Genomic DNA, 23,863 nt, shown 5'->3' with positions numbered 1-23,863 from the left:
GGGCTTCTGTGTAATTTAGCTAATACCATTGAACCAGACCTTCCTCTCCCCCTACTAGCAGAAGAACTTGAATTAAATACCAATCAATATCACCCCTCGGGTTTGAGACCAAAATCCACCTTTACTCCCATCCTTCCAGCAGGGAATTCCATTGATCTCTTTGCACAAGCAGTTCTGAAAGATTTAGACAAAGAGTACCAACGCTATTGTAATAAGCGTAAATTTCTCCCTTCAAATTTCACTCGTCAACAAACATTAGCTTTAGCCAAGCTAAGAACTAACCCCAATATCATCATAAAGGAAACAGACAAGGGAGGGAACATTGTTATTCTCAACACTTCAGACTATCTCCATGAGGCCTATCGCCAACTACACAATTCCAAGTGCTATAAACGCCTGGACTCCAATCCAACAGCACATATACAGAAAAAACTATCAGCACTGCTTGATCATTGGTTCTCCCGTCAAGTCATCTCACATCAAGAAAAAACTGCCCTATTTCTGTCTCATCCAACTGTCCCCACTTTGTACCTCTTACCAAAAATTCACAAGAAAGAATTTCCTCCAAAAGGTAGGCCCATTATCTCAGGCGTTAACTCCATCTGCTCGAAACAAGGGACTCTAATCGATCATGTACTCCAGACTTTTATGACTAACTTACCATCCTTTGTGAGAGATACGAAGGATATCATTCAAAAACTTCAAGATATCGACTGGCAACCTGATTATCTCCTCGCCACCATAGACATAGTTAGTCTTTACACTTCTATCAAACACCATGATGGTTTAGAAGCTGTTAGACAAGCACTCTCGACCAAGCCTGTGACATTCACCATTCACAACCACATGGTTTTGAATATGCTACAATTTTGTTTGGAGAACAACTATTTTCTATTTGATGGCCATTTCTACTTACAATTACAGGGCACGGCTATGGGGGCCAAATTTGCACCGCCTTATGCATGCATCCTCATGGGAGCAGTAGAACGGGAATGACTGTGGAGTGATCAGAATGAACGTTTTTCCCATAACATCATTTTTGGGGACGCTATATTGACAATATTTTGTTGATTTGGCAAGGGCATGAAACCCTTTTAACTCAATTTCTTCAGTCCCTAGTACCCAACAAGTGGGGCATAGACATTACAAACAACATTTCGGACTCGCAGGTCGAGTACTTGGATCTTTTGATTTATGTGGAGAATGAGAAATTGCAGACCAGATTTTTCAGAAAGTCAACTGCGGCGAATTCGATCATGCATGCTACCAGCTGTCATCCTCCAAGTATAATTCAAAATATTCCACAAGGTGAGTATAGACGAGCTAGATTAAACTGCACCAATCTCAGTGATTATGATTTTTACTCTTCACAAATAACAGAGAGACTTCTGACCAGGGGGTACAATCGAATGTTACTATAGACCTCCAATATTAAATTGGGCAAAATGGACCGTAACAAGATGATCAATACATCACAACGACGCAAAGAGGTTACAACTGTCCGTTTTATCACTCAGTTTCATAATGGTCATCACTCAATACAGAAACATCTTCAAAAATATTGGTACCTTCTCAAAAGTAATTCTTCTATCCAACACTTTATCACTCAATACCCACAAATCGGGTTTCGTCGGGCCCCCAATCTCCGAGACAAACTTTGTCCGTCCTTCTTTCAACTAAAAGCTCCAGAACCTTACTTTCCCAAACCAAAAGGGTTTTTCATGTGTACTAAGTGTTCAATATGTAAATTAGGTCTTAATAGATAGACTACATTGCACATCAATGACAAGGCACTGATGATTAAGGACTTCATAAATTGTGAAAGCAGAAATGTGATATATCTCATATATTGCCCATGTCAAAAAGTATACATTGGAAGTACGATCCGCCCATTAGATCTCCAAATTCAGGAACACTATCGGAACATCCTCAAACTGGAGGCCAAGGCGCCCCTTGTGGAACATTACAAAGCGTTTCACTCTAACGAACGTTACTTCACATTCAGTGGAATATACCGTATCACTCCGTCTCCAAGGGGTGGTAATTTACATCTACGATTACGCCAAGAAGAGAGCCGGATGATCATCCAGTATGATACTGTGAACAATGGCTTGAACAAGGACCACGAATGGCACTATTGGCTACTGTAAACTTTGAAAAAAACTTTTTGTAATGTTCTTTTTGTTTTGATGGAACAAAGTCAACGTTCATATTTTTAACTCTGTTCTTTATCCGGTAATTTTTCTATACCCTCTTTTTCTTTACCCTCTTTTACTCTTTTTTCTTTCTTTCCAGTCTCTATTACCTCCTTACGAATTGTGTTAATACATTATGTACATTTCTTTATGATTTTCCTTATTACCCATCGGGTTGTCCTTTCTTGACTTTTTATTTCGTTCTTCTTTGCTTATCTCTCGTTTATCATTACTCTTTCTCTCTTTTGGGCTTAATTATTTTCCGTTGTCAACTCTCTGGGCTATTATTGCCTTGCCTGTTATTTCCCCCTTTGAACAGGGTTCTAATATTTCCTGGTTTCGACTTTATAAATATTTCGGATCTTTAATTAGCTTTTGTTTTCGCTCACTTTCCAAAATGGCGCCGATAGTCTTCTGAATGCTGCCTGGATTCGGGTGTCCTTCCTCTGTTTCGCTTCCCTCGAAACAGAGAAGGGACGTCTGCTATTAATTCCACGTTGCTCTTCGGCGCGTCTTAGCGATTCACCGCAGGACGTGCCGGGATTTCCCGGCTTCACGTAATTGTTCCCGTTATGTCAGGTAAAGCGGTTTCATCCCTTCCTTTTATTGTTTGTTGGAGTTTATCTGTTTGCCACGCAACTTTAACGTTAGGGCCTATATAAGACAACAAATGGGGCGCACTAGTTCAAAAACTAGGAGGATATTTTACACACAATATATAGCGAGCCTGTTGTCATTATTTATTCTTTATAACGCTTAAGTTCGTTATCTGTGTTTCAAGTTATCTAGTCCTTTCAGGATGTTTGTCTCTCAAAATATAAAATGTGACATGATAGTAGGGGCCACTATTTAATCTTTGGGCGATCTTATGAGTTCTAATCTGTTTTAAAATGTCCATATCAGTGTTTTTTCTAAATACATCATATACAATTTCATGTCTAGATCTATACTCATAAATGTGACATTTGATGGCGGAAGTTTTTCAATATGTGCTGAATTAGGTATGTTATCTTCTTTTCTATTATTTCTTAGTTCCCTCTCACCTGCATATATCATAGTTTGTCTTAAATAGTACTTATTCTCTTGTACCTTGTTGACCATGTATGCCTTAACATTAAGGGGGTCATTGCCACCGACCACGGGAGCACCGCCAACAGGCTGGCGGTGCTCCAACGAGCATTCTGACCGCGGCGGTTCAGCCGCGGTCAGAAGCGGAAAGTCAGCGGTCTCCCGCTGACTTTCCGCTGCTCGTTTGAATCCTCCATGGCTGCGGAGCGCGCTCCGCAGCCATGAGGATTCTGACCCCCCCTACCGCCATCCTGTTCATGGCGGGAAAGCCGCCATGAACAGGATGGCGGTAGGGGGGGTCGCGGGGCCCCTGGGGGCCCCTGCCGTGCCCATGCCAATGGCATGGGCACGGCAGGGGCCCCCGTAAGAGGGCCCCGCAAAGTATTTCAGTGTCTGCCTTGCAGACACTGAAATACGCGACGGGTGCCACTGCACCCGTCGCACCTTCCCACTCCGCCGGCTCGATTACGAGCCGGCATCCTCGTGGGAAGGGAGTTTTTCCCTGGGCTGGCGGGCGGTCTTTTGGAGACCGCCCGCCAGCCCAGGGAAAAACTCATAATACAGCGGTATAATGGGGCGGAATTCTGGCGGGCGGCCTCCGCCGCCCGCCAGAATCAGAATCACCCCCTAAGTGAGTGCCAGCATGCACCTCTTCACTTTTTTAACTTTTTTCTTTTCCTTTTTTTTCACCTTTGTCACTCTTTTCATTTTTTCACTTTCTTCACTGTTTTCACTCTTGTCATTCTTTTACTTTGTTCACATTGTTCACTATTCCGACTGGACAGTAATAATTCCTTTTTGCTCTACCGCACTTATTTCCCATTTTCCTTCATATTAATAAGCAGCATGCTTACTTTCTTTAATTTCACATAAGGCTTCATCTCTATATTTCTCACCCTACGGGAGCACACTACGTTTGCATGGCATGCACCCAAGGTTTTCACCACTTTGGTAGCACCTTGTCCAGTATGTGATTCATACTGTTTATATATATTTCCCACAGCCTTGAGAAAGCCCTTGCTCACTCGATAAAGGGGCGAAACACGTGTTGGCTGTTACTCTTCTGAATTCTGCAACCTGATCTCTCCCCAACCTGGGTATTACTCAATTGGACTATTATCTTGCCGACCCTTGGAACTCAACATCTCCTTCAAGATTGTCAAGAGCCAACTGGGCTCTAAATCAGTGGAATCTCGGCAACTGAGGACTTTGAGAGACATTTTGCCTTGCAGCTACTCACAATCCTTTTTTCCAATCTAATAAATGACTGCTGAATATTCACCAATACTATGTACAGTGTTTATAAGGCTTCTTATTAATGAAAAAAAAATGTAAGTAGGAACTCACCTCCACTAAATTCAGCACTGTAATTTTTTGGGAGGCTAAGGGCCCAGGCCTTCCGGTTTGTAGTTCCTACAACCTCTTCACAAATTTGGCATTTTCAGGAAGTCATTTGGCTGGACTCTTTTCTCTTTTCCTTGTAGCAACTTGTTGCACACGTACAGACTTCCTGCCTAAGCCTTTGCTTTACGATGTCTTTCACCCTTAATAGAAGAGAACAACGTAATTCCAAATTGGATCATGTCTTTAATACATCGGATGCTGGCACTTCCAACTCGGGAAACACCAACTTCGCATCTGCAAAAAGCACCTTTCTGGCCTTGGAAAAGTCACTCAAAAAGGAAACAGCTAAATGGTGGGAGGTGGCTTCCCTCAAAAAATATCTGGAAAACTATTGTATCCCCCGGGGGCTACGCATATTGATTTTTCCACCTACTGACACCACCTCCCAAGAGAGCCTTCAGAAATGGGAAGCTAACCTTAAAATGGCCTCGGTTAATATGATCCAACAACTTATCGAAATTTCCCAGGAACAGTATGAGCGCCATAAACAAGAAGTTGATCAACTTACCCAACGTATTGATGAGGCCAATTGGGGTGATATTACAACCAAGAACTATGCCATTCTTAATAACATTATTGATAATTATGAGGCAGACATTATCCAGCGAAAAAATCGAAAATTTAGAAGAGACCTCCGGGATTACCAACAGGGGAGAGTATATACTTTTAGTAAGAAATATGATCATGTTCAAGAACCTAATCCTTCGTCAGATACACTAAGCTGCCCAGATACCATTCCTTCCTCTGAAATTGAAACATCTGATGACTCAGATAGGGACTCATCAACTAGACCGCAAGTTCATTTTTTAGAGGAAGCAAGGCGATTTTGCCTTGGGTCTCTACAAGATACTCGAGCAAAACTACCAGATACTTCAACAGCTACACCGGGCACGTCCGGTATACAAACACGGGCCCGCAGCAAGAGTCTCCGGTCCTAAGACATGATGACCAACTAGTAGTCAATCTTTCAGATTTTTCCCTTTCCCCAATTGAACTACACATTCTCAACAAGGGTTTGTCTTATTGTCCCACACATTTTTGGAACATTACACAAACTAAAATTGATTTTTTCAAATTTATACGTCAACTTAAACTGAAGTCCTTTTTCTCCACATTCACTTCCCCTTCCCCCACCACCATCTCTATCACATTCCAGTGTCATTACTGTCCAGGACCTTGAAGATATTGGGCTTCTGTGTAATTTAGCTAATACCATTGAACCAGACCTTCCTCTCCCCCTACTAGCAGAAGAACTTGAATTAAATACCAATCAAAATCACTCCTCGGGTTTGAGACCAAAATCCACCTTTACTCCCATCCTTCCAGCAGGGAATTCCATTGATCTCTTTGCACAAGCAGTTCTGAAAGATTTAGACAAAGAGTACCAACCCTCTTCACATCTCTATCACATTCCAGTGACATTACTGTCCAGGACCTTGAAGATATTGGGCTTCTGTGTAATTTAGATAATACCATTGAACCAGACCTTCCTCTCCCCCTACTAGCAGAAGAACTTGAATTAAATACCAATCAATATCACCCCTCGGGTTTGAGACCAAAATCCACCTTTACTCCCATCCTTCCAGCAGGGAATTCCATTGATCTCTTTGCACAAGCAGTTCTGAAAGATTTAGACAAAGAGTACCAACGCTATTGTAATAAGCGTAAATTGTTCCCTTCAAATTTCACTTGTCAACAAACATTAGCTTTAGCCAATCTAAGAACCATCCCCAATATCATCATAAAGGAAGCAGACAAGGGAGGGAACATTGTTATTCTCAACACTTCAGACTATCTCCATGAGGCCTATCGCCAACTACACAATTCCAAGTGCTATAAACGCCTGGACTCCAATCCAACAGCACATATACAGAAAAAACTATCAGCACTGCTTGATCATTGGTTCTCCCGTCAAGTCATCTCACATCAAGAAAAAACTGCCCTATTTCTGTCTCATCCAACTGTCCCCACTTTGTACCTCTTAACAAAAATTCACAAGAAAGAATTTCCTCCAAAAGGTAGGCCCATTATCTCAGGCGTTAACTCCATCTGCTCGAAACTAGGGACTCTAATCGATCATGTACTCCAGCCTTTTATGACTAACTTACCATCCTTTGTGAGAGATACGAAGGATATCATTCAAAAACTTCAAGATATCGACTGGCAACCTGATTATCTCCTCGCCACCATAGACATAGTTAGTCTTTACACTTCTATCAAACACCATGATGGTTTAGAAGCTGTTAGACAAGCACTCTCGACCAAGCCTGTGACATTCACCATTCACAACCACATGGTTTTGAATATGCTACAATTTTGTTTGGAGAACAACTATTTTCTATTTGATGGCCATTTCTACTTACAATTACAGGGCACCGCTATGGGGGCCAAATTTGCGCCGCCTTATGCCTGCATCCTCATGGGAGCAGTAGAACGGGAATGGCTGTGGAGTGATCAGAATGAACGTTTTTCCCATAACATCATTTTTTGGGGACGCTATATTGACGATATTTTGTTGATTTGGCAAGGGCATAAAACCCTTTTAACTCAATTTCTTCAGTCCCTAGTACCCAACAAGTGGGGCATAGACATTACATACAACATTTCGGACTCGCAGGTTGAGTACTTGGATCTTTTGATTTATGTGGAGAATGAGAAATTGCAGACCAGATTTTTCAGAAAGTCAACTGCGGCGAATTCGATCTTGCATGCTACCAGCTGTCATCCTCCAAGTATAATTCAAAATATTCCACAAGCTGAGTATAGACGAGCTAGATTAAACTGCACCAATCTCGGTGATTATGATTTTTTCTCTTCACAAATAACAGAGAGACTTTTGACCAGGGGGTACAATCGAATGTTACTAAAGACCTCCAATATTAAATTGGGCAAAATGGACCGTAACAAGATGATCAATACATCACAACGACGCAAAGAGGTTACAACTGTCCGTTTTATCACTCAGTTTCATAATGGTCATCACTCAATACGGAAACATCTTCAAAAATATTGGTACCTTCTCAAAAGTAATTCTTCTATCCAACACTTTATCACTCAATACCCACAAATCGGGTTTCGTCGGGCCCCCAATCTCCGAGACAAACTTTGTCCGTCCTTCTTTCAACTAAAAGCTCCGGAACCTTACTTTCCCAAACCAAAAGGGTTTTTCACATGTACTAAGTGTTCAATATGTAAATTAGGTCTTAATAGATCGACTACATTGCACATCAATGACAAGGCACTGATGATTAAGGACTTCATAAATTGTGAAAGCAGAAAAGTGGTATATCTCATATATTGCCCATGTCAAAAAGTATACATTGGAAGTACGATCCGCCCCTTAAAACTCTGAATTCAGGAACAATATCGGAACATCCTCAAACTGGAGGCCAAGGCGCTCCTTGTGGAACATTACAAAGCGTTTCACTCTAACGAACGTTCCTTCACATTCAGTGGAATATACCGTATCACTCCGTCTCCAAGGGGTGGTAATTTACATCTACGATTACGCAATGAAGAGAGCCGGATGATCATCCAGTATGATACTGTGAACAATGGCTTGAACAAGGACCACGAATGGCACTATTGGCTACTGTAAACTTTGAAAAAAACTTTTTGTAATGTTCTTTTTGTTTTGATGGAACGAAGTCAACGTTCGTATTTTTAACTCTGTTCATTATCTGGTAATTTTTTTATACCCTCTTTTTCTTTACCCTCTTTTACTCTTTTTTCTTTCTTTCCAGTCTCTATTACCTCCTTACGAATCGTGTCTATACATTATGTACATTTCTTTATGATTTTCCTTATTACCCATCGGGTTGTCCTTTCTTGACTTTTTATTTCGTTCTTCTTTGCTTATCTCTCGTTTATCATTACTCTTTCTCTCTTTTGGGCTTAATTATTTTCCGTTGGCAACTCTCTGGGCTATTATTGCCTTGCCTGTTATATCCCCCTTTGAACAGGGTTCTAATATTTCCTGGTTTCGACTTTATAAATATTTCGGATCTTTAATTAGCTTTTGTTTTCGCTCACTTTCCAAAATGGCGCCGATAGTCTTCAGAATGCTGCCTGGATTCGGGTGTCCTTCCTCTGTTTCGCTTCCCTCGAAACAGAGAAGGGACGTCTGCTATTAATTCCACGTTGCTCTTCGGCGCGTCTTAGCGATTCACCGCAGGACGTGCCGGGATTTCCCGGCTTCACGTAATTGTTCCCGTTATGTCAAGGAAAGCGGTTTCATCCCTTCCTTTTATTGTTTGTTGGAGTTTATCTATTTGCCACGCAACTTTAACGTTAGGGCCTATATAAGTCAACAAATGGGGCGCACTAGTTCAAAAACTAGGAGGATATTTTACACACAATATATAGCGAGCCTGTTGTCATTATTTATTCTTTATAACGCTTAAGTTTGTTATCTGTGTTTCAAGTTATGTAGTCCTTTCAGGATGTTTGTCTCTCAAAATATAAAATGTGACATGATAGTAGGGGCCACTATTTAATCTTTGGGCGACCTTATGAGTTCTAATCTGTTTTAAAATGTCCATGTCAGTGTTTTTTCTAAATACATCATATACAATTTCATGTCTAGATCTATACTCATAAATGTGACATTTGATGTCGGAAGTTTTTCAATATGTGCTGAATTAGGTATGTTATCTTCTTTTCTCTTATTTCTTAGTTCCCTCTCACCTGCATATATCATAGTTTGTCTTAAATAATACTTATTCTCTTGTACCTTGTTGACCATGTATGCCTTAACATATAGGCCCTGATTCTAACCCCGGCGCTTTGGCCGCGGTCAGAAAGGGTAAACCGCTGCCAGCTTGCTGCGCCGCCATGGGGGATTCTGACACCCCCTACCGCCATCCAGGAACAGGAAGGCAGTAGGGGGTGCCGCGGGGCCCCTGGGGGCCCCTGCCGTGCCCATGCCAATGGCATGGGCATGGCAGGGGCCCCCGTAAGAGGGCCCCGCAAAGTATTTCAGTGTCTGCCTTGCAGACACTGAAATACGCGACGGGTGCCACTGCACCTGTCGCACCTTCCCACTCCGCCGGCTCGATTACGAGCCGGCATCCTCGTGGGAAGGGAGTTTTTCCCTGGGCAGGCGGGCGGTCTTTTGGAGACCGCCCGCCAGCCCAGGGAAAAACTCATAATACCCTCCGCGGTCTTCTGACCGCGGAGCGGTATAATGGGGGCGGAATTCTGGCGGGCGGCCTCCGCCGCCCGCCAGAATCAGAATGACCCCCATAGTGAGTGCCAGCATGCACCTCTTCACTTTTTTCACTTTTTTATTTTCCTTTTTTTTCACCTTTGTCACTCTTTTCATTTTTTCACTTTCTTCACTGTTTTCACTCTTGTCATTCTTTTACTTTGTTCACATTGTTCACTATTCCGACTGGACAGTAATAATTCCTTTTTGCTCTACCGTACTTATTTCCCATTTTCCTTCATATTAATAAGCAGCATGCTTACTTTCCTTAATTTCACATAAGGCTTCATCTCTATATTTCTCACCCTACGGGAGCACACTAGGTTTGCATGGCATGCACCCAAGGTTTTCACCACTTTGGTAGCACCTTGTCCAGTATGTGATTCATACTGTTCATATATATTTCCCACAGGCTTGAGAAAGCCCTTGCTCACTCGCTAAAGGGGCGAAACACGTGTTGGCTGTTACTCTTCTGAATTCTGCAACCTGACCTCTCCCCAACCTGGGTATTACTCAATTGGACTATTATCTTGCCGACCCTTGGAACTCAACATCTCCTTCAAGGTTGTCAAGAGCCAACTGGGCTCTAAATCAGTGGAATCTCGGCAACTGAGGACTTTGAGAGACATTTTGCCTTGCAGCTACTAACGATCCTTTTTTCCAGTCTAATAAATGACTGCTGAATATTCACCAATACTATGTACAGTGTTTATAAGGCTTCTTATTAATTAAAAAAAAAATTAAGTAGGAACTCACCTCCACTAAATTTAGCACTGTAATTTTTTGGGAGGCTAAGGGCCCAGGCCTTCCGGTTTGTAGTTCCTACAACCTCTTCACAAATTTGGCATTTTCAGGAAGTCATTTGGCTGGACTCTTTTCTCTTTTCCTTGTTACAACTGCAATACACCACTATATTTTGGTTACAGATTTTTCTTCTATCGAAATATCAGGTGGGCATTTTGTTAGTTGGCATCTTTTTGATAGCCAGATAGTCAGGCAAAAAAAAAACATTTGGTAATGGAGGGGCAGAAATAGCTATTGATGAATCTGAGTTTTTCAATAGAAATAAAAGGGTGCAAGTGGTTGGGTAATGCAAGTGGGCCATCCTCCTCAAACTTCCAACCATGTTGCATAGTCATCATATGCTAGTAAGCAAATAACACATACACAATGTTGGGGGGGGGGGGGGGTACAAGAAATTACTTGACCATGTTCAAAAACACCTTTTTTCCTTTTTTTGTGATTGAGCTGGAGCACGAAAACAAAAGCCTTCTCCTGAAACATGCGTAGAATACCTTACATGGGTTCTCTAAGCCTTAGTACCACTCAACAAGGTATATAAGGGGAGAGGGAAAGCTCATTGACAAAGCAGAAAAAACAAAGCTACAGACAGTCTACTACAGCCAGTTTGAAGTAAAGAAACTTGAAATATAGAAAATGAGTAGATAGCATAATGTAGGGATAAGAATAATTTACTAAACAGATAAATCAAAGTGGAGTTGGAAAAAAATTAGGGGACAGGTGCAGTAAAAAAGTTAGAAATATTTCTACATGTGAAGCAGTAAAAGTTAAGGAAATAAATATTAATATTAACAGGGGGGCTTACTGGGGCCAGCAGAGCCATCTACCCTGGTACTTGTGGAGAGGGCACCTACACCACTCTCACTCGCCTCATCAGCCCTCCTCCTGCCTCCGGATGCTGGAAGATGTAAGAAGAAAAATTAGAAAAGATTAGTGGTATTGTTAATAAATAATCTCTCCAAGAATATGTTTTTTTTTTAAAGGAAAAGGCAAACACAGTAACGCTTCTACATCAGAGGTTCAGAACGCCTGTATAAAAATTCTAGTATCATGGACCATCCTATTCCAAATTTCCTAACCTTATTCCTAGTTTCCTAAACTACATTTTGGAATTACCATAAATTGCAATGAATGATTTCTACAGTTCTCATATCATTCACAAGCTCTCAATGCATAGATTGGATGCATGCATGCAAAACTACTACACATCTCTGGGAAAGTGCTTGGCAGTTGGCACTGTCTGAGATACAAAAAATAAAGGCACAGGGAAATGAGAGAACATGCTAACTCACTAATACCAATATTAACAATGACTATCTTAGACAGAACAGGAGCATAGGAGGAGTCTCTGAAGTACTTCCTAATCAGCCCAAGCATGCTCTAAAATCACATACAATTAGGTAGCGTTGAGCACCTGTCTTGATAATGATCACATGATATTATATTTGTAACATAAAGTTAACTTACTTGCGTGTGAGCAGCGTGCTTGCTATTTGGGAAGAAACTATTAGCATAGAAGACAACTGAAAATTAATTATTACTCACTGAGCACTGCAACTTTTACACCTAGCCTAGCAGGTCCATTTCACAGTCCTGGGTATTAGCCCACTGGTTTGTTAGCTGTTGCTGGGTACGTCGGATCCCAGAGCTGTGGTGCACAGCCCGGATCACCCTCTACCAGTGTTGCTGGCACTTCCGGAGGCCGTACCCACACCTGGGCTTACTAACAAGGTGGAGGGGAGATGGAGCTGAACATAAAACACCAATGCAGCCACCTCCACCTCAGAAAAAATGGTGCAGGATGTACCCCTTCATGGCTGCTGGCAGTGGTTGAAGGCATGGCACTGTTGTTCACCTGTTTTGACATGGCGCTGGGAAATTAGGGGGCGAGAGATAAGAAAGAAGGAAGGAAAAATAAAGAAAGTAAAGCATAAAAATTAAAAAGTCACAAAGTCACAAAAAAACACAAAAAAATTAGGAAAAAAGTTAAACTACAAAAAACACAAAGAGAATGGGTAATGTAATAAACAAAAACTAGGGGAAAATATGTATTAAAAGTGTGGGGTGGGACAGATATAAGAGGGATAAAAACTAGGCCCAGCACCACAACAAAGCAAAACACAAAATGGCTGTGGCCATGTGAACTGCGTGGTGCTGATCACGCAAGAATACCAATGCAAAGACATATTTTGCATTGCCAGTGATGTTAGACGTCATGCGAACGGACGTGGCAAGAAACTGCACCTGCTATAGGAACTCCAAGTAGTGTGACAGAGTATTTTAGCAACGTTGTGGAGCTCCTCGTAGCATGACTATGTGAACTCAGCCTATGCCTATGAATCACCAAATCCTTCATAACTGAATCCACAAATAAAATCGGTCATTAAGCAGCAAGCTCTGACTGCTGGTGCGTGCTGTGAGATTGACCACAAACCACAACATATGAAACAGAAGCACAAAATACTGCTGCACTTTCAGGAGTTAGAATGACTCTATATATATGTTAGGGCATTTAGGGTGGGTACAGTTTTGTGGAAGAATCACATTTTTTAAGGTTTAGGGTGAGCATCAGTTATTGGGTGGTAAGGAATGAATTTTTAGGGTTTAGGCTGAGTATGGCTTTAGTGTGGCAAAGAGTTTTTAGAAATTAGGGTGGGAACAATTTTAAGGGTGGAAAGGTTTTTTTTAGGGTGGATATAGGTTTGTGGGTGGTAAGGGTATTTTTCAAGTCTAGGTTTGGGGTAGGTATTTGGGTTGCAAGGGTAATTTTAAGGTTTTGGGTGGGTTGCAGGTGGCAAACGTATTTTAGGGTTCAGGGCAGGTATACGTTTTTGGTATCAATTTTATTTTTAGTTTTTAGGGTGGCTAAATGTTTTGGGGTGGCAATGATATTTTTAGGGTTTAGGGAAGACATACAGTTCAGGTGGCGAGGGAATTTTTAGGATTTAGGGTGGGTATGGTTTTTTGTGTTGCAAGGACATTTGTAGGATTTAAGGTGGGTATGGGTTTTTGAGTAGCAAGGGCCTTTTTAGGGTTTAGGATGGGTATTGTTTTTCAGGTAGCAAGAGTATTTTAGAATTTATGGTGGGTATGGATTTCTGGATGACAAGGGCACTTTTAGGGTTTAAAGTGGGTTTGCATTTTTGGGTCTCAATGGCAGTTTTAAGGTTTAGGGCAAGTATATTTTGAGTGTTTAAGGTGGGTATAGGTTTTTGGTTGGCAAGGGTATTCTTAGGGTTTAGGGCAGCTATGGGTTTCTGGGTAAAAGGAGCATTTTTAGGGTTTAGAAGAGAATTTTTAGGGTTTAGGATCGGTATAGGTTTCTCTGTGGCAAGGGTGTTTTTAGGGTTTAGGGTGGTTAAAGGTTTTTTGTGGCAAGGGAATTTTTAGGGTTTAGAGTCGTTATGAGCTTTTGGGTGGTAAGGGTATTTTTAGGGTTTAGGGTGGTTAAATGTTTGTGGTGGCAATGATATTTTTAGGGTTTAGGGTGGGTATTGTTTTTTGGTGGCAACAGCATTTTCTAGGGCTTGGGATGGGTATGGACATTTGGGTGGCAAGGGTACTTTTAGGGTTTAGGGAGGGTATTGTTTTTTGGTGGCAACAGCATTTTCTAGGGCTTGGGATGGGTATGGACATTTGGGTGGCAAGGGTACTTTTAGGGTTTAGGGAGGGTATTGTTTTTGGGTGGCAAGGGCATTTGAAGATTTAGGGTGGGTGAGGGTGTTTGGGTGGCAAAGGTTTTTCTAGGGTTAAGGTGAGTGTATCTATGTATAAAGATATAGTGAAACCAATCCTAGTTACCAAAAAGAGACCTTACACTCCCAGATGCATCTTACTGAGAAAGCTTTATTGAGCAACGTGTTTCAACTCACAGCCATAGTAAAACAACCCAGTGCTCAACCAACATTAAAAACATTGTACAAACAATAAACATGGTAGGAAATACTCACTGATACTTTTCCAAAAGGTATTTTGTTTTCTTTTTCACACCATGCTCAGTTTATAAAATTTGCTATCATGATGCAATAACACAAAGTAAAATAAAGTTAATAAAAACTAGCCCTCATAAATATGGAATTAATTTTTGACAAAAATAAATCTCAAGCAACAATCACATACAATAAATATTAATATATTTCATATCCTAGCCCTAGTGACTAAATATACGATGTTGCCTACGTAAAGATGTAGTTGACCTTATCTCTTGTGAAGTGAAGACAATCGTTTTGAAGACTGCATAGTTGCTCGAATCCCATTTATTCCTTTATATTGTGGCCTAATGGCCCATCTTAAGCATATAAGTATAACTACCAAATGATCAAGAAACAATTTCAGAATGTACATCAACACCCAGGGTTCGGCTCCTGGTTCTCCATTATCAAGATGAAAACATACAAATCAATACAAGGGAATGTGGCAACCTAATCCAGTCTGTATTCTTTGATATTGATTTTCTGATTTGCAGAAACATACATTCCAAATACATAACATGGGATTTAGAATAAAAGACAGAAAGAAAAAAAGAAAATAGAAAACAATTCATTCCTAGAGACAGCAACAGTTACAAATGATACATTGGGTGTCCCAATTGCTCAAAGATAGCTATTTAAAAAAAGGGGGGCACTGCCCAATATGAACATGTAGATCCTCATCAGAGTTTGGGGCACCAGGGAACTTGCTATTAAGTAACGTAATCAACTCAAATTCCTTTCTCCTCCTAGTTCTTTCACTGCCTCTACCTCTCAGCTTCACTGGCACCCTATCAATACCAAAAAATAGCAACTCGTCATTGTTTCCTGCATGCTCCTGATACCAATGTCCTGCAACAGGGTAGTTTGGATATCTGTTTTTGATTGCTCAAAGATGTTCAAGAATTCTCTTTTTACCAGGAAAATGGTGCTACCAACATCAGAAAACTAGGTTGGCTTGCTTTACACTTTACACATAACCAGGAACCTGTCCTTTTCATTGGAGTGTCATAATCTATTCCTCCTATATTTGACCATGAGGTGAGGACTCACCAAATGATCTATTACAGGATCAGATTTTATTAAGTGCCAAGGTCTGTCCAACATGAGCTTGACCTGCATGGATTCACAGCTAAAAGTTGTAATGAATCTTACTGTATTGTGTGTGTTTGTGTTTTAGAATTTTTCTGTGATAAGCTCTTGCTAGTTCTTCCTTCAGCCTTCTCACAGGCTGCTCTTAAGAATCACCTGGGATAACCTCTTGCTGCAAGTCTACCATGATTCTCCTCTGTTCTATCTCACACAAATGTGCGCTACTGCAATTTCACTTTGCCCTTATTATTTCTCCAAAGGGGATACTTCATTTTAAATTATTGAGGTGATGGCTATGTGCCTACAGAATGCTTTTACCTGCAGTTTATTTCCTGAAAAGACAAGTATTCATTTTGTCCCCTTCTATTTGGACAAATACATCCAATCATTCCATTTCTGATTTGTGGATTTTATGTGTTAATCTTGGATTCAAGTTATTTTCCAAGATCCATTCTAAAAAATCCTGTAAATCCATTGTTGATCTATCCAGATTGTGAACAAATCATCTATATGTCTTGTTCAGGGGCCAAGATGTTTTTTTCATTTCTTATTACTGTAATTCCAAATATACTCCACTTCCCACCATGCCAGAAAAATACCAGCATAGCTCAGTGGGAAGCAACTTCCCTTGGCAGTCCCTGTAAGTTGCCTATAACATTAGTCTCTGAATAGAAAGTAATTTTTCTTCAAACAGAAACGGAACATGTGAAGCAACATCATGCAATGATCATATAGGAACAAAGGCTTGACCCTGAAAAGATACCGACATGCACGAATACCAAGGGCATGTCCTATGCATGCATACAAAGACACCACATCTATAATTACCATGGAATACTCATATTTCCATGGAATATTGCCAACTTTTAATATAAAATCAGTGCTGTCCCTACAATAAGAAGGCAAACCAAGAACATAGGGTAACAAGAAAAAAATTAAGATATATAGAAGTATTCTCTAGCAGACTACCGTTTGCTGAAATAATTGGTCTGCCAGATGGATTTTCCTTATTCTTAAGTATTTTTAGGGTTTAGGCTGGGTATCAGTTTTTGGGTGTCAAGGGTATTTTTAGGGTTTGGGGTGGGTATGGGCTTTGGGTGGCAAGAGTATTTTTAGTATGGGTTTATGGGTGGCAAGGGCATTTTTAGGGTTTAGCGTGAGGATGGGTTTTTGGGTGGCAAGGGCATTTTAGGATTTAGGGTGGGTGAGGGTCTTTGGGTGGCAAGGGTATTTCTAGGATTTAGGGTGTTTGAGGGTATTTTGGTGGCAAGGGTATTTTTAGGGTTTAGGGTGGGTAAGGGTACTTGGGTGGTAGGGGTACTTTTAGGGTTAAGAATACACAAGGGTATTTAGGTGGTATAAGTGGTTGTAGGGTTTAGGGGTGGTTGAGTTTAGGATTTGGGATTGTGAAGTTAATGTATATATAAATGTGTGTGTGAGTTTTCTCTTACCTGTCATATACTTATATTTTCATTGTAGAGGTATTTTGGTAAAGGCATATGCATGGTAAAGGATGTTTTTTAAAGGCATGCTTGGTAATGGCATTCGTGGTTACATCATCCAACCCTGCAAGGGACCAAACCCCACTGCACTCATCCTTTTGTTGAACATAAGCCAAAAAAATGACATCCATTGAAAGTTTTCACTTCTTAAATACACAGTTTCTTTTGCATCTTTTGAGTGCTCACAGATAAGCAGACAAGAGTCCAAACGCCTATTGGGTTGTTGTATTTCTACTCAGTAAGAAACGCTATAGAATACTGTCAGAATCATATAGTCAAAATACGTACCTAATCTATTCTGATAATATTTGTGTATATATACATATCTTACCACTTAGTATTGTTATCATCCATATTATACTTAAAATATCCACTTACCCTTTCAATTTTGATTTGCTTTTGGCTCAGGAAACCCATCCTGTCTTTATTCACACAGCAATACAGCAAGTAAACTATCAAGGTGCTCTCATTCCTGCACCAAATGTAAATCACAATTTCACTGACCCTTCACACCTTGCTTAGTTGTGCAGAAAAGGGGGACTTGAGAATTATGTTTGGGACAAACTGTGGGGCATATTTATGGAAAAGAGGTGCATCATTCATGATGAGCCATTTCTCTAGCGTCCCATTGCTTCCCCCTAACAACACCATGTGTGCGCTGTATTTCCAATATGGTGCGCCATGGCAGTCGTGTCCTCATTAGTGTCATGGTTTATGGAACTAAAGTGGTACTTTGCTGGATGAGCACCATAAATTATGCGCTAAAGCAGCAAAGCACAGAAAGGCCATTGTTTTCATTGGGAGCGTTAACTTAATGTCTGTCTTAGGCAGGTGTTAATAAGGATGCTAAAATAGCGCAGTAAATTTCACTGTGTCATTTTTCTGGACCGCCCTATGTTGGAGCGACCTCTCTGCATATATTAAGCCTTGCGTAGTCATAATGTAGCACAAGGGTTTACAAAGTGGTGCAGTGCTTGCTTTGCACCACTTTGTAAATATAGTTGGTGGAAATTCCACCTCAACCTTGCATTAGCATAAAAAATACACAAATATGGCGCAAGGTGGCGCTAGGTGCATCATAAATATGCCCCTATGGCTCTTACCAAGTCTCTTAAAAGTGGTATCCTTTAGTAGCACACCTCGAGTTGATCTATTCGATACTGAGATGCTCCCAAAAAATATTTTTGGAAAACATTTAATTGCTGCTTTGAATGTTTGTTTGTCCATCGGCACCCTCGATTCTTGTTTTCTTAAAATGTATTGTAATTCCTGTGACTTAGGGTCGCCAGAAAATCCCATGTTTTCAGGTTAAACCTAATCTTTGTAGCACGTACGTACATTGATTTATATCATTATTTGCTTTTTGCATTCCTCCATTACTTTATGTTCCATAAACAGTGCGATGCAATTAGCCGTGACCTGGAAGGCAGAACTGTCAGCTTTGGTTTGTGTCCTGTGTCAGGTCAACATCATGCGATTTTGGTCAAATCTCCCCATTCTTTAAAAACATATTCTTCTCTTAAATATAAAGAGCTGAAGATCAAAATTTATTAAAAATTATGGTGACTTTTGTTAGTAGAACCCAGCAGGTGATAGATTTCTTGATGACATGTAATAATGAAAAATGCTTCAATGCTAGGCTAACCTAGTGTCTTCTTTCATTAAATCTCCTGAAATGTCCTGTGTTCCTGATATTCAGTGGCGGCGTTTTCGGAACAGGCTGGTTTTGTTGAAGATTGCCCCACAGTTCGGAATGACCTATTTTAGATTACTTGGTCATGTAGGCTCTAGCCAATCCCTACCTTGGAATGTACATGTGTCAACTTCCAGTCCTCATTTGAAACAATGACTGGAAACTGCTGTGGACTAAGATAAAGGTTCTAAACTTCCCACCATAACTTATTAAAGCAATAATATTATTGTATAATAATACAGAAGTGTCAGTTAAATGTGCCACCTGGTGTAAAGATAAACAAAGATATTTATTTTTGCCCAGTTCTGTATTTTTAACAATCATCACAATCATCGCAATAGGCATTTTGGCGATATCTGTTTGGGTTTTGAGACATACTGTACATCATTTTTCAAACTTTCAATTCGGGAGGAGTAATAAGCAGGGATGTGTCCTTTAATAGAATAAGATTCCATATTGTCTTAATTAAACAGTGCTGAAAAAAGTTCTGTACAAGTCATTTTAATGTGGGTGGCCATGTGTTCGTGCATTTGCCCGTATACATCATGTCATTTTCTTGAAGAAGTGCCTAATTGAATAGCCTTTATACATGTATTTTCTTTTGTTTCACCCCCGTAGGATTATTTTTCGGAAATTTACTTGCTGTGCTTTCTAGTGTAAAATTAATTACTGCTTATGCTACAAATGTGTTAAAAATGTTATTTCTAATTAAGAAACTGTTGACTAATTTCCTTGGATTGACATTGATGATTTAATTATTCTAATTGCACACATTACATAGATTGACTGCCAGCACATCTAATTGAGTTAGGCGTTTGCAGCTCTTTGATCCAGAGGTTCAGGTAATGACCATCTTCTGGTGCTGACTTTGTATACTTGAACACTGGCTACCAACGACCCTCAAAATTCATATTTTAGAAAGTGCACTGGGACCCTTTAACTTCATACTTTGAAGAATGTAGCTTAAGAACCAGAATCCATATTTCTTCATTCAAAATACGAAACTCAAATCATATATTGAGCATGTCAAAGAAATGCATTTTGGATAAAAGGTATGAGAAAAAAAACAAAGTGGATGAAAATAGGGACCAGTTTGAATTTTTGATCATTGAGATGACAACACTAAAACGGATTGAGTGCTGTTAGCAAACACAAGTAATAAGACATTATTCCTGTATATCATAATAAAGAAAACAGTTTTATTATTTGAATGCACATTTTACTCTTAAAAAAACAGATTTGATGCAATGAAATGTAAACATTTTTTTTCTTAATCTTGAGAAATACTGTTGAATATTCAAGCTAGCCAACAAAGCTGCCAGCTTAATTATGTTTCTGGAATGCTTCTGGGCAAAATGAATATATCTGGAGGAAATCCATAATCAGTTCGAGTATACACGTTTCAGTTTGCATAAACCACTGGAAAACAAGTGAGTAATGTGAATTATGAAGACCAGAAGGCAGATTATTCATTTTTCCAGTAAATATTGTTCGTTCCTTGTAGGGTATAATAAAGTCAATGTTATAATCAGTATTAGTTTTATAGCGCATTATTTGGCTCTGACAAAGGAACCTAGTCTAAAAGAAACAGTGATTAAAAGTTAAATAAATTTATGAATTTCAGTTCAACCAGCTGTTAGTGGATATTCGATCTTTAGCAGCTGAAAGAAAAGTTGTTTTTATTGAGGACCGTAAGATGTCCTTAAAAAGGAACGTGCTCCCCAAGAAAGCCGCAACGCAGGGTACAAAAATGATAGCCACTGGCTGAGAACACCGATTTTGTGAACAACACCGATCCTACATTGGTTTGCATTTTCCTGCGGAGCCAGTAAAAATGCTCCATTCACAGGTGGAGGCGGGTTGGTCAAGAGAGCGCAGAGGCGTTGATCCTGAAAACGGATTACTTAGTTTCCTATCACTACTGCAACGTGTAAATATCTGCAAATGTTTTGGCGTGAGCCTTAACATTTAGCACAATGACGTGTATTAATATGCAAAAGTGAAGGAGACTAACACAAGAACAAGATCGTTAAATAGGCACATTCTAAACCCTTCGCTTCGTGTTTGTTCATTAGATACGATCGTGGCTGAGCCGAAATCGTAACATAGCACTACCCCAAGTCACAGAGTTCAAAACTTACCTTTGGTTTTGTAGGTCTGATTGATGTTTGATTAAACAGGGTGTTCCAAACAGTGCAATGAGGTTTGCTAAAATCATTAACTGTCCCTTGAAGTAAGCGTCCTTTTGAAATGTGAATTGAAGGAATCGTAATCCTTGGAAATTAGCATTGATCCTTGCCTTGACTGTTTTTGATACCTGTACAAATCTGTGCACTTTATTCCTGCTGACCAGTTGAAAAGTGCATGTGCTTTCTCTTTCAACATGATCAAATTGGTATACCCCTGATTGACATATTTAACTTACCAACAAAACCCTAGTACATGGCTCAAATGTGTACCCAGGACCTGTAAGCTAAATGTCACAAGCTGATTGCAGCATCCATTGCGCCATACACTACAGTGACAGTGTAAACATGACCAAAAACCTACCTCTGTAGCCCGGCTGTCCAGTTTTTTAAATGCAAATTCAACCTGTCAAAATAACCCCTTCAAACTTTCCTTTTAAATATTTATGTCACCCCTAAATAGGTCCTACCACCCAGAAGGCAGTGTACATGGTATTTAAACGTAGGACATGTAAAGGTTTAATGTTAAACATATCTTTACATTTAAATGACTCTAAAAGCTATTGTTAGACCTGACAGCATTAGAGTTGTCTTCCCCCAAACCTTTTGCTTTACTCCTCAATTTTTGCCGATCTCGTTTTTCTTGGCCAAAGGACTCTTTGAACTTTACCACTGCTTACCAGTTCTAAAGTATATATGTTTTCTCCTTTAAACATGGTGCAAGTAGATTACACTCAACTGGCACATTTAACTTACCTATAGGTCCATAGTAAAGTGTTACTACATGTACACTGGGCCAGTACATTAAATGCTACGAACAGACCTGCAGCACTGGTTCTGCCATTTACTCAAGTAACCCTTGAACCACGTCTCAGGCCTGACAGTGCAGCTTCTATGTGCAGATCTAAACTCCCATTTTGCACTGGCAAAACACACTTTTGCCAGGCCTAAAGTATCTTTTTTAATATATATAAGTAAACCCCAGGGTAGGTCCTAAACAGCTCATAGGTCAGGGTGTAGTGTATTTAAAAAGGTGGACATGTACGTCTAGTTTTACATGTCCTGGTTGTGCAAATCTCTTAAATGTGTTTCTCACTACTGCAAGGCCTACCTCTCCCACATGATAACATTGCCTTACCTCCTTACATTTAGTAAGTGATAACTTTCAATTGGGATCAAATAGGAATGTTGAATTTGGTGTCCAAACAATTGTGACTTAAAACTCTCTTTAAGAGTTATTGGTGGATTTTAAGTCACAATTCTTAAAATGGCACATTTAGAAAGTTGACATTTTCTTGTAGTAACCCTTTGGTGCCAGAAGCCTGTACTTTGAGTCACATGACTAGTTAGTCTTTGTGTATTGTTTTTAGACAGTGAGATAACAGAGAATAGGTGTCAGCAGAATTGCCCATCTCTGATTTGATGAGTGGGATGAGTTGTCACCTACACATTTGCACACCACAAGCCTCTACCTGAGCACCCTCATAAAGGTTTTGACACTAGGTTTTTGACCCCAGACAAACTTGGGTCAAGACAGGAAGGCAGAAAACACCAAGCACCTTCTCCTACCCAAAACCATGCACCAAGTATAAATAATGTGCCTCTGACCCAACTCTTCAATATACCTCTGGACCTATGGAAGACTCATAAGAACTGCTCTGCTACTCTGCAAGAAGGACCATTACTCTGTTGTCCTGCTGCCTAAGTGAAAGGACTGGACCTCCATCTTGGTTCCAGGACCACCAGGGGGACTCTAATGGCTAGTTGGTTGACCTCCTTATCAGAGCCATAGGGACATTAAAGGCTCCAACCACCTCAAACGCAGCACTTGGATTCAATCTGTTGTGAGTCTTGCTTCCCAAGTGGTACCACCCCGGTCCTGGACCTCCGGAAGTGGGCCTGAAAGTGCTCTGCCAGCACAGATGTGGTTCACTGGTCCGAACCAATGCAGAGCAACACATGTCCTCATGGCTCCACTTCAGAACTGCCACAGTGCTCCACATCCCTCATGCTGGACCTTGTGTAGCAGCCTGCCCTCCCCTCAGAGCTGTCACTGCACAATGTATCGTCAATACAAGCCTTTGCGTTGCAAGCCCTTCATCAACAGTTTCCTCAACAATGATGTAGGACTCCTCATCGCAGCTCCACAGTGTCTTCAGAATCACTGGTAGTGCAGTATTCTTGACTCAGGACTTTGCTTTGCAAGCAATTGTAGCCTTGAAGCTTCTTGGAACTGCTGCTGTTTAATGCATCCTTGATGCTGGATCTCACAACACTCCATTTAAGGCCCTAATATTGTCCCTGCATCTGTCCTGGCTTTGTGTATTTGTCTCAGTCTGGCGCAACCAGATAACAACAGTTGACGTTTGTACTGCTAGGCACTCCTTTTACTTAGAACTATAAATTGCATATCTCTGGTTCTACTGATTGGCTTTTTGTCATTTTGGTCTCAAGAATTTGTTAAATATTATCATTTTTTAAAATTGGTGTGTGTTTTTTCTTCTGTTGATTATTTACTGTACTACCTTTTGAAGTGCTGCATAAATAGTTTACACATTGCCTCTAAGTTATGCCTGGTTCCTTTGTGCCAAGCTACTAGAAAGTTGAGTACAGGTTAATTTGGGTCTTACTCGTGTCTCACCCTGATAGAGATTATGGTTGTTGCTTAAGTAAGGTTTGATCCCCCTCAGCCAGGTACCCAATATCCAACATTGGTGTTCAGCAGTGTGTAGTGTCATACAATGATTT

Source organism: Pleurodeles waltl, chromosome 2_1 (assembly GCF_031143425.1).
Source record: "Pleurodeles waltl isolate 20211129_DDA chromosome 2_1, aPleWal1.hap1.20221129, whole genome shotgun sequence".
Lineage (NCBI taxonomy): Eukaryota > Metazoa > Chordata > Amphibia > Caudata > Salamandridae > Pleurodeles > Pleurodeles waltl.
This window is presented reverse-complemented; position numbering follows the sequence as displayed.